This window comes from Mustela nivalis, assembly GCF_964662115.1.
Source record: "Mustela nivalis genome assembly, chromosome: 9".
In the NCBI taxonomy this organism is placed as follows: domain Eukaryota; kingdom Metazoa; phylum Chordata; class Mammalia; order Carnivora; family Mustelidae; genus Mustela; species Mustela nivalis.
Window position 1 is genome coordinate 22,224,667 of NC_139028.1, and position 9,423 is coordinate 22,234,089.

Genomic DNA, 9,423 nt, shown 5'->3' on the forward strand with positions numbered 1-9,423 from the left:
ACTGGCCACAGGCCTCTGGGGGAGAGGCCGATACATGGCCTTGAAGCCTTGAGCGGCCAGGCTGGGAAGGCCCGGCCTGCTCAGGGCTGAATGCCGCCTGCTGCATTTTTCCTGCATTTTTCTATTATCTACCCCCACCCCCCACGAGAGTGCCTGTGGCTAATTTAGGTAAGTCCTTTGAATGTGCTTGCTCAACTATAAACTTTATACTGCTTGACCAGACGTATTTTGCCTTCCTTCTTGTCTATCTATAAGGCATATGACCAACGTTTGGCCTTCTTCGGCTCTTCTGTTGGTTACTGTTTCTATCTAATAAAAGCGGGACTGAGGAGTTGTTCTGGGCCACAGTCTTCTCTACTGTTGTCCCCTGCTCCCTTTCTCTTGCAGCTGACTTGTTTGTGCCTCATTCTTCTCCCGTGCGCCATCAGGAAGCGACAGAATGGCTCACGATTCTGGCCCAGGTGTGGCCGCATGCTGGTGGACTGATGACTCAGGCCTGAAATGACACGGGGATGGGGGTGGGGAGTGTGCACGGTAAAGGGTGTGCTGTGCACTGGCCACCCCCTGAGATTAGTGACTGTGGGGCCTTTCCTTTAGGACTCAGGCTTGTTGTCCTGACTCTTGTCCTGTGGGGTCTGCCACAGGACAAGATGGTCCTGTCTGTCCCCAGCAGGTCACCTCTGCCCTGTTAGTTTCCCCCACTCCTGCCAGCCACCCCTGCCTCCAGATGCTACACACTTCCTTCCTTTGTTGGTGTATTTTTAAAATCTAAATTCAATTACTTGACATATAGTGTGTTATTAGCTTCAGAGGTAGAGTTCGGTGAGTCACCAGTTGCGTGTAACTCCCTGCGCTCACTCCATCATGTGCCCCCCCCATGCCCATCATCACCCAGTGACTCCGTCCCTCACCCCACTCCCCTCCAGCAACCGTTTTTTGCTAGAGTTAAGAAGCTCTTATTGCCTATTTTCATCTTATTTTGTCATTTTCTTCCCCTATGATCCCGTTTTGTTTCTTATATTCTACATATGAACGAAGTCATAGAATTCTCTTTCTCTGACTTATTTTGCTTAGCATAATAACCTCTAGTTCCATCTACATTGTTGCAAATGGGAAGATTTCATTTTTGATGGCTGAGTAATATTCCATTTAATGTCTGTGTGTGCACATATGTGCACGCATGTATATACACACACATACATCTTCTTTATCCATTCATCTGTTGATGGGCATCTGGGCTCTTTCCACAGTCTGGCTATTGTGGACATTGCTGCTATAAACATTCAGTTGCACGTGCCCCTTAAGATCACTACATTTGTATCTTTACAGTAAATACTCAGTAGTGCGATTGCTGGGTCATAGGGTAGCTCTAGTTTCAACTTTTTGAGGAATTTCCATGCTGTTTTCCAGAGTGGGTGCACCAGTTTGTGTTCCCACCAACAGTGTAGGAGGGTTCCCCTTTCTCCGCATCCTCGCCAGCATCTGTTGTTTCCTGACTGGTTAATTTTAGCCATTCTGACTGGTGGAGTGGTATCTCATTGTGATTTTGATTTGTATTTCCCTAATGCTGAGTGATATGGAGCACTTTTTCATGTGTCTGTTGGCCATCTGGATGTCTTCTTTGCAGAATTGTCTGTTCATGTCCTCTGCCCATTTCTTGATTAGATTATTTGTTTTTTGGATTTTGAGTTTGATAAGCTCTTTACAGATCTTGGATACTAGACCTTTATCTGATAAGACATTTGCAAATACCTTTTCCCATTCCATTTCCCATTCCAAAACAAAATCTGTTTTGTTGACTATTTCCTTTGCTGTGCAAAAGCTTTTTATCTTGATGAAGACCCAATATTTCATTTTTGCTTTTGTTTCCCTTGCCTTTGGAGACGTGTCTAGCAAGAAGTTGCTGCTGCCAAGGTCACAGAGGTTGCTGCCTGTGTTCTCCTCTAGGATTTTTTTAAAAGATTTTAAAATTTATTTATTTGACAGAGAGAGATCACAGGTAGGCAGAGAGGCAGGCAGAGAGAGAGGAGGAAGCAGGCTCCCTGCCAAGCAGAGAGCCTGACGCCGGACTTGATCCTAGGACCCTGAGATCATGACCCAAGCCAAAGGCAACGGCTTAACCCACTGAGCCACCCAGGCGCCCCTCCTCTAGGATTTTGATGGATTCCCAGCTTATCCATTTTGAGTTTATTTTTGTGTGTGGTGTAAGTGGTCCAGTTTCATTCTTCTGCACAAGGCTGTCCAATTTTCCCAACACCATTTGTTGAAGAGACTTTTTTCCATTGGACATTCTTTCCTGCTTTGTCAAAGATGAGCTGACCATAGAGTTGAGGGTCCATTTCTGGGCTCTCTGTTCTGTTCCATTGATCTATGTGTCCATTTTTGTGCCAGGACCATACTGTCTTGAAGATTATAGCTTTGTAATACAGCTGGAAATTTGGAATTGTGATGCTGCCAGCTTTGGTTTTCTTTTTCAACAGTCCCTTGGATATTCAGAGTCTTTTCTGGTTCCATGTAAATTTTAGGATTATTGGTTCCAGCTCTGTGAAAAATGTTGGTGGTATTTTGATAGGGATTGCACTGAATGTGTAGATTGCTCTGGGTAACAAATATTTTAACAATGCTCATGGATTAGAAGAACAAATATTGTTAAAATATTTGTTAAAATATTTGTTCTTCTAATCCATGAGCATTCTTCCTTCCTTTTTAAAATATTTTTCTTTTTTAAAGATTTTACTTATTTGACAGAGACACAGTGAGAGAAGGAACACAACCAGAGGGCGTGAGAGAGGGAGAAACAGGCTTTCCGCTGAGCAGGCAGCCCGACATGGAGCTCGATTCCAGGACTTAACAACTGAGCTACCCAGGCGCCCTGTAAAAATATTTTTCTTGTGGTTAAATAGAGATCACATAAAATCTGCCATTTCAGCCATTTTAAAGAACACAATTCAATTTACATTATATTCACAATATTTCCCAACTATCACCACTATCTATTTTCAAAAAAATTTTTTAAAGATTTATTTATTTTAGGGGCACCGGGATGGCTCAGTGGGCTAAAGCCTCTGCCTTTGGCTGAGGTCATGATTCTGGGGTCCTGGGATCGAGCCCCGCATCAGGCTCTCTGCTCAGCGGGGAGCCTGCTTCCCCCCCTCTCTCTGCCTGATTCTCTGCCTACTTGTGATCTCTGTCAAATAAATAAATAAAATGTTCTAAAAAAATTTTATTTTGGAGAGAGGGATGGGGTGGGGGGTAGAGAGCACATGCACACAAGTGAGAAGACAGAAAGAATCCTAAGAAGGCTCTGCTGGTACAGAACCTGATGAGGGGCAGGTAATTTTAAGGTAATCTCATTACCTTAAGTAAGATCACTACCTGAGCCAAAACCAAGAGTCAGACGGATGCTTAACGAACTGCAGCACCCAGGCACCCCATCACAACTTTTATCATTCCAAAGATACATTCTATAACATCAAGCAGTAAGTCCTCAGTCGTCTCTCCCCACGGCCCCTGGAAACCACTCCTCTGTGTCTATGAATTCACCTAGTCTAGATACTTCACATAAGCGGAATCCTACAATTCGTGTCCTCCTGTGACTTTTGCAGCATTCAGTATAGAAGTCTTTCATCTCCTTGGATAAGTTTATTCCTAGGAATTTGATTTCTCAGATGTCTGCGCATGTGATGGCTTCTTCAGTTTCATTTTCAGATTGTTCTCAGCAGGTGCAACAAGTGCAACTGATTTCTGAGTATTAATCTTCGGCCCGCAGCTTTGCTCAACCTGTTTACCAGACCCAGCAGCTTTGTTGTGGATCTTTTGGGATTTTCTATGTATAAAATCATGTCATCTGTGAATAGATAAATTCTTCCTTTCCAATTTGAATGCCTTTTCTTTTTCTTGTCCTGTTACTTTGGCTAGAACTTCTGGTACAGTGTGGAAGAGCAGAGGTGAAAGTAGACATCCTCGTCTCATTCCTGATTTTAAGGAGAAAACTTTCAGTCTTTTACCATCAAGTGTGATACTACATGTAAGTTTTTTCATAAATTCCTTAAATTGCTCTGAAAAACGTTTTTTAAGATTTTATTTATTGGGACGCCTGGGTGGCTCAGTTGGTTAAGCAGCTGCCTTCGGCTCAGGTCATGATCCCAGCGTCCTGGGATGGAGTCCCACATCGAGCTCCTTCCTCGGCAGGGAGCCTGCTTCTCCCTCTGCCTCTGCATGCCATTCTGTCTGCCTGTGCTCGCTCGCTCTCCCTTTCTCTCTCTGACAAATAAATAAAATCTTAAAAAAAAAAAAGATTTTATTTATTTATTTGACAGAGATCACAAGTAGGCAGAGAGGCAGGCAGAGAGAGAGGGAGAAGCAGGCTCCCCACTGAGCAGAGAGCCCAATGCGGGGCTTGATCCCAGGACCCTGGGACCATGACCTGAGCTGAAGGCAGAGGCCTTAACCCACTGAGACACCCAAGTGCCCCTGAAAAACTTCTTTTATTCCTAGTTTTTAGAATGCTTTTTTATCATAGAAGGGTGCTGGGTTTAGTCAAATATCTTTTCTACATCAATAATCATGCAGGGTTTTTTTCCTTTGTTTTATTAATGCAATGCATTGTATTGATTTTCTTAAGCTGAACCATCCTTGCATTCTTAGGATAAATCTCACTTACATGGTGTATAATCCTTTTGTTACGCTGTTGGATTTGGTTTATCTTTAAATTTTTGCTTGCATGATTGCGGATGCTCGCAAGTCCATAATCTGCAAGCCGGAGACCCAGAGAAGTCTAAAGGCAGTCTGTTGGGCAGAATCCCCTCGTCTTCTGGGGAGGTCAGTGTTTTTCTATTAAGGCCTTCAACTGATCAAACGAAGACCACTTATAGATAGTATGGAGGGTATGAAATGAATAGAGGAAAATCTCATTTCAAAATACAGTTGGGAAGTCCTGAAGGGGGCATGCTCACAGAGGTGCCTCTCTTCAAAGCTAACTTTCCACATCCCAGCAGGAGGAAAGGTTTTTCTCTTTGTCCAGTGACCCAGCCAAAGAGAACCATCCCAGCTCAGCCAATGGAAAGTCCCTACAACCATGAATTCTTGCTCTATTTGGAATGGAGTCTCATTCCAAACTGCCCCTCTCAAGTTCCTTCTTTCTTCTATAAAAGAACACTCCTCCTCCTTTGTTGTCTGGACTTGTCTATGGTTTGCATGCCCTGAACGGCAATTCCTCTGCTATTTCCAAATAAGCTCATTTTCTTGTAAGCTAATTGGCTCTCTTTATTAAGGCTCACAAGATTAATTTACTCTAAAGTCTCCTGATTTAAAGGTTAATTTCATCTAAAAATACCTTCCTAGAAACATCTAGAATAATTTTTTTGAAGATTTGATTATTTGAGAGAGAGAGAGAGAGACAGCAAGAGAAGGGACACAAGTGGGGAGGTGGGAGAGGGAGAAGCAGGCTTCCTGTCAAATAGGGAGCCCAGTGTGGGGCTTGATCCCAGGACCCTGGGCTCATGACCTGAGCCAACGGCAGATGCTTAACAGCTGAGCCACCCAGGTGTCCCTAGAATAATTTTTGACTGAATATTGGGGTAGCTTGGCCTAGCCAAGCTGATGCATAAAATTAACCATCATGGAGTTTTCATTGTTGGGTGGTTTTTTACTATAATCTCTTTACCTGTTATAAACCTGTTGAGATTCTCTATTTCTTCTTGCATCAGTTTGGGCAATTTGTGTGTTTCTAAGAATTTGTCCATTTCATGGTGGTTATCCAATTGTTGGCATATAATGTTCACAGTTTTCTCTATTTTTGTAAGGTCTATGGTAGTGTCTCTATTTTCATTTCTGATTTTAGTTGTTTGTATCTTTTTGCTTTTGTCATTTTTTTTCACCATAGCTAAAGATCTATTTTCCTAGGGTGCCTGGGTGCCTTCTGCTCAGGTCATGATCTCAGGGCCCTGGGATTGAGCCCTGCATTGGGCTCCCTGCTCAGTGTAGAGTCTGCCTCTATCCCTCCCTCTGCCTGCTGCTCCCTCTGCTTATGCTGTCAAATAACTAAATTAAAAAAAAAGAAATTTAAAAAATAAAGATTTATTTTCTTGATTTTTTTTAAAGATTTAATTTATTTATTTGACAGACAGAGATCACAAATAGGCAGAGAGGCAGGCAGAGAGAGAGAGAGAGAGAGAGGGAAACAGGCTTCCTGCGGAGCAGAGAGCCCGATGCGGGGCTCGATCCCAGGACCCTGAGATCATGACCCGAGCCGAAGGCAGCAGCCCAAACCACTGAGCCACCCAGGCGCCCCTCTTGATTTTTTTTTGAAGAAACTTCTGGCTTGATTTTCTCTCCTCTATATTATTTCCTTATGCTCAATCTTTATTTACTCTTCTAGTTTTGGGTTTGCTTGCTTTCTTCTAATTCCTCAAAGTATAAAATTAGTTATTGATTTAAGATCTTTTGTAACGTAGACACTTGCTCCTGTAAAATTCCCTTTGAGAACTGCCTTTGCTGCATCCTATAAATTTTGGTATGTTGTTTCCTTGTTTTCATTCATCTGTAAGTATTTTCTTTTTTTCTTTTCTTCTTTTTTTTTTAAGATTTTATTTATTCGACAGAGAGAGATCACAAGTAGGCAGAGAAGCAGGCTCCCCACCGAGGAGAGAGCCTGATGTGGGGCTCGATCCCAGAACCCTGGGATCATGACCTGAGCCAAAGGCAGAGGCTTTAACCCTCTGAGCCACCCAGGCGCCCCATCTTCTGTAAGTATTTTCTAATTTCCCTTCTTGGTGATTTCTTCTTTCACTCTTTGGTTGTTTAAATGTCAATTTCTACATTTTCCAGTTTTCCTTCTGTTATTTATTACTAGCTTCATTCTATTATGGTTGGAGAAGATACCGGCTATAATTTCAATCTTCTAAAATTTACTGAGACTTATTTTGTGGCCTAACAGAAGATCTATCCCGGTGAATGTTCCCTGTGCACTTGAAGAATGTATATTCTACTGTTGTTGGGTATGGAGTTCTATATATATTAGGTCTAATTGTTTTATGGTGTTATCTTCTATTTCCTTTATGATCTTCTGTCTAGATGTTCTATCCATTAAAGTGGCACCGAGGCCTCCAACTATTAACACAGAATTCCTGTCCCTTCAATTCTGTCAAATTTTATATTCTTACCCCGGGATGACAGTGGTCTTGTCAGGGCTCCCTTCCTCTCTGAGCACACAAAGCTCACAAAGTAAGTGCCAGTATTACTATATTGTTTTCAAAAGTGCCCAGGGGCATAAAATGATCTGGACTAATACATTCGACTTTTTTGAAAGCATAGCTCAGGGAGGCAGTGTTTGATCTCACCTCCCTGCACTCCTTCACAGCACTGGGAGCCCACTGTAGCTGGGAAACCAGGACGGGGTGATTTTCAGTATTTGTAAGCATCTTAACAGAATAATAAACCATTTGGAGTACATTTCTGGGAGACTAGGTCACATGGGGTATGGGACTGTGTCCCCACAAAACAGGATTTCCTCCTCATTGATGTTCCAGGAGGCACAAGGGCCCAACCCATGACTTCTAGGTCCCTACTCTGACCCCACTCCAAGGACTGGCTGGGGGTGGGGGAAGAAGAAGCAAGAGAAGGTAGGGACTCACACAGAAGTTTAATGAGGCAGACGGGGCAGGGAGGCCCATCACCATGGCAGGAGGCTGGGCAGGAGGCTGAGCAGGAGGGCAGCTGTGAGGCAGTGGGGCTCCAGGAAAGCTGTCTGGGTCCCCGAGGTCAGCCGGTCACCGTAGCGGTCCAGGAGCATCAGGACCACTCCATTGGTCCAGCCAAAGCCCTCCTGGAGAGAGACAGGACCAGTGGGCCAAGATCTCTGGGGAAGGCCCCACAGCCTTTTAGGGGCTATGAGATCTCCACCCAAAGGCTCTAGAACTGCCTAGCCCCAGGGCTGCCGAGGGGCTCCAGTCAGCCTCCCGTGGACCCGCATCCATGGGAGGAAACACAGGCCCAGGCAGGGAAGGTCATGGCCAGGTGTGGGGACAACACAGCTTTGTTGTTCCCAGTAGGGTGTGGGCCCACTCACCTGAACTTCATACTCCCCTCCTCCACCGGGCTGCCCACCGTTGCTGATGTCATACTGGGAACAAAAGCACAGGCTCTGGGTGGGGGGGTACTACCCCAGGCTCCCTACTTCAGCTCTCCAGGGAGCAAGAGATGAGAGCCCCTTTGGGAGAGGCTGCTCTGGCCTGCAGCTCTGACCCCCTGCAGTGCCCAAGAATGGCCACCGGGCGTCACCACTGTCCCTGCGCTTGGCAAAGTCTGGCACTCATCCCTGCACCGCCTCCCCACCCCTCCAGCCCACCATGGGGAAGATCCCAGGAGGCTCTGGCCTCAGGAGCAGCTCACCTTCTCAAACATGGCTGACTTTTGGGAGCAGACCTCAGAGTTGGTTCGGATCCAGTTCTGAGCCAGCTGGAAAGCCACCTCCTGGGCCCGAGGTGAAGGAGACTTGGCCAGACCTAGATGCCCCCCGCCCAGGCAGGACCCGAATCTACTGAGTCCCCGTCCCAAGGGTGAGCAGAGGCTTGAGCCTTACTCTCCTCAAGGAGGGAAAGAGGCCTGGGCCTTCAGACCTCCATCATGAGCTGCGTGAAAAGCCAACGTGCTCCTTCCCCAGGGCCTGGGTTTGGAGGGAGAAAGGAGGGCTGGTTCCCTGACAGGTGGGGGTGGACACACATGTCTGCTGAGTGGGGAGCAGAGAAACCAGAAGAGCCCGAGAAAGACCCCACCTGCTTTGCTCACACCTCCTCCACACCAGGAGGCTGACCCTCCAGGCCGACCAGATGCAAGGGGGGGAAGGTCCTGGGATACGCCCCATCCCTGCCTCCCTACTCCCTACCTCTGATGACCAAGTCCTGCAAGGGCGCCCAGGCACTGGGGAAGTCCCACTGCTGGCCTGTCTTCGGAGATGACGGTCAGAATCCTGCATTGGTAGGTCAAGATCTGGCTGTCCTAGGAGGTTTCAGACATTTCTAGGACTGTGGGGGGCGGGATCGATGAGACATCTGACCCTCCTCCAGCCAGATGTCCCCATTCCCGGGCTTTCTCTTCTTGGCTCACAGCTGCCCCCTGGTGGCTTTGGTGGGACCCGCAGGCTCAGACCCAGGGGTAACGGAGGGTGTTGGCAGTCACTTGCCAGAGGTCCCTAGCTCAGACTTAGGAGAGAGCAGTTTGTCCTCTATACCAGCCTGCTCTGCTACCCACCTCACCTCCAGTGTCCACGACACCCAGGAGTAGCAGTTGTCCCCAAAAGAAGTGTGCCTGAATGGGTAAAAGTCCCAAGTCCTTCTGTGTTCAAGGTCATAGTCAAACCAGGCACCTTTCATAGGTGGCCTTTAAAAGCAGCCCAGCACTATTTCTGCAAATTTCAGTAATTCA

At 46.1% G+C, this 9,423-nt stretch overlaps 1 long non-coding RNA gene across 1 annotated transcript; it reads right to left on the reverse strand.

Moving 5' to 3' along the window:
- Positions 1-7,623: 7,623 nt before the first annotated feature.
- LOC309840966 lies at positions 7,624-8,999 on the reverse strand. Its single transcript, XR_014298870.1, has 4 exons — positions 8,885-8,999; positions 8,392-8,504; positions 8,069-8,122; positions 7,624-7,825 (listed from the first exon to the last, which is right to left on the reverse strand). It is a non-coding gene; the product is annotated as an uncharacterized lncRNA (long non-coding RNA).
- Positions 9,000-9,423: the final 424 nt, after the last annotated feature.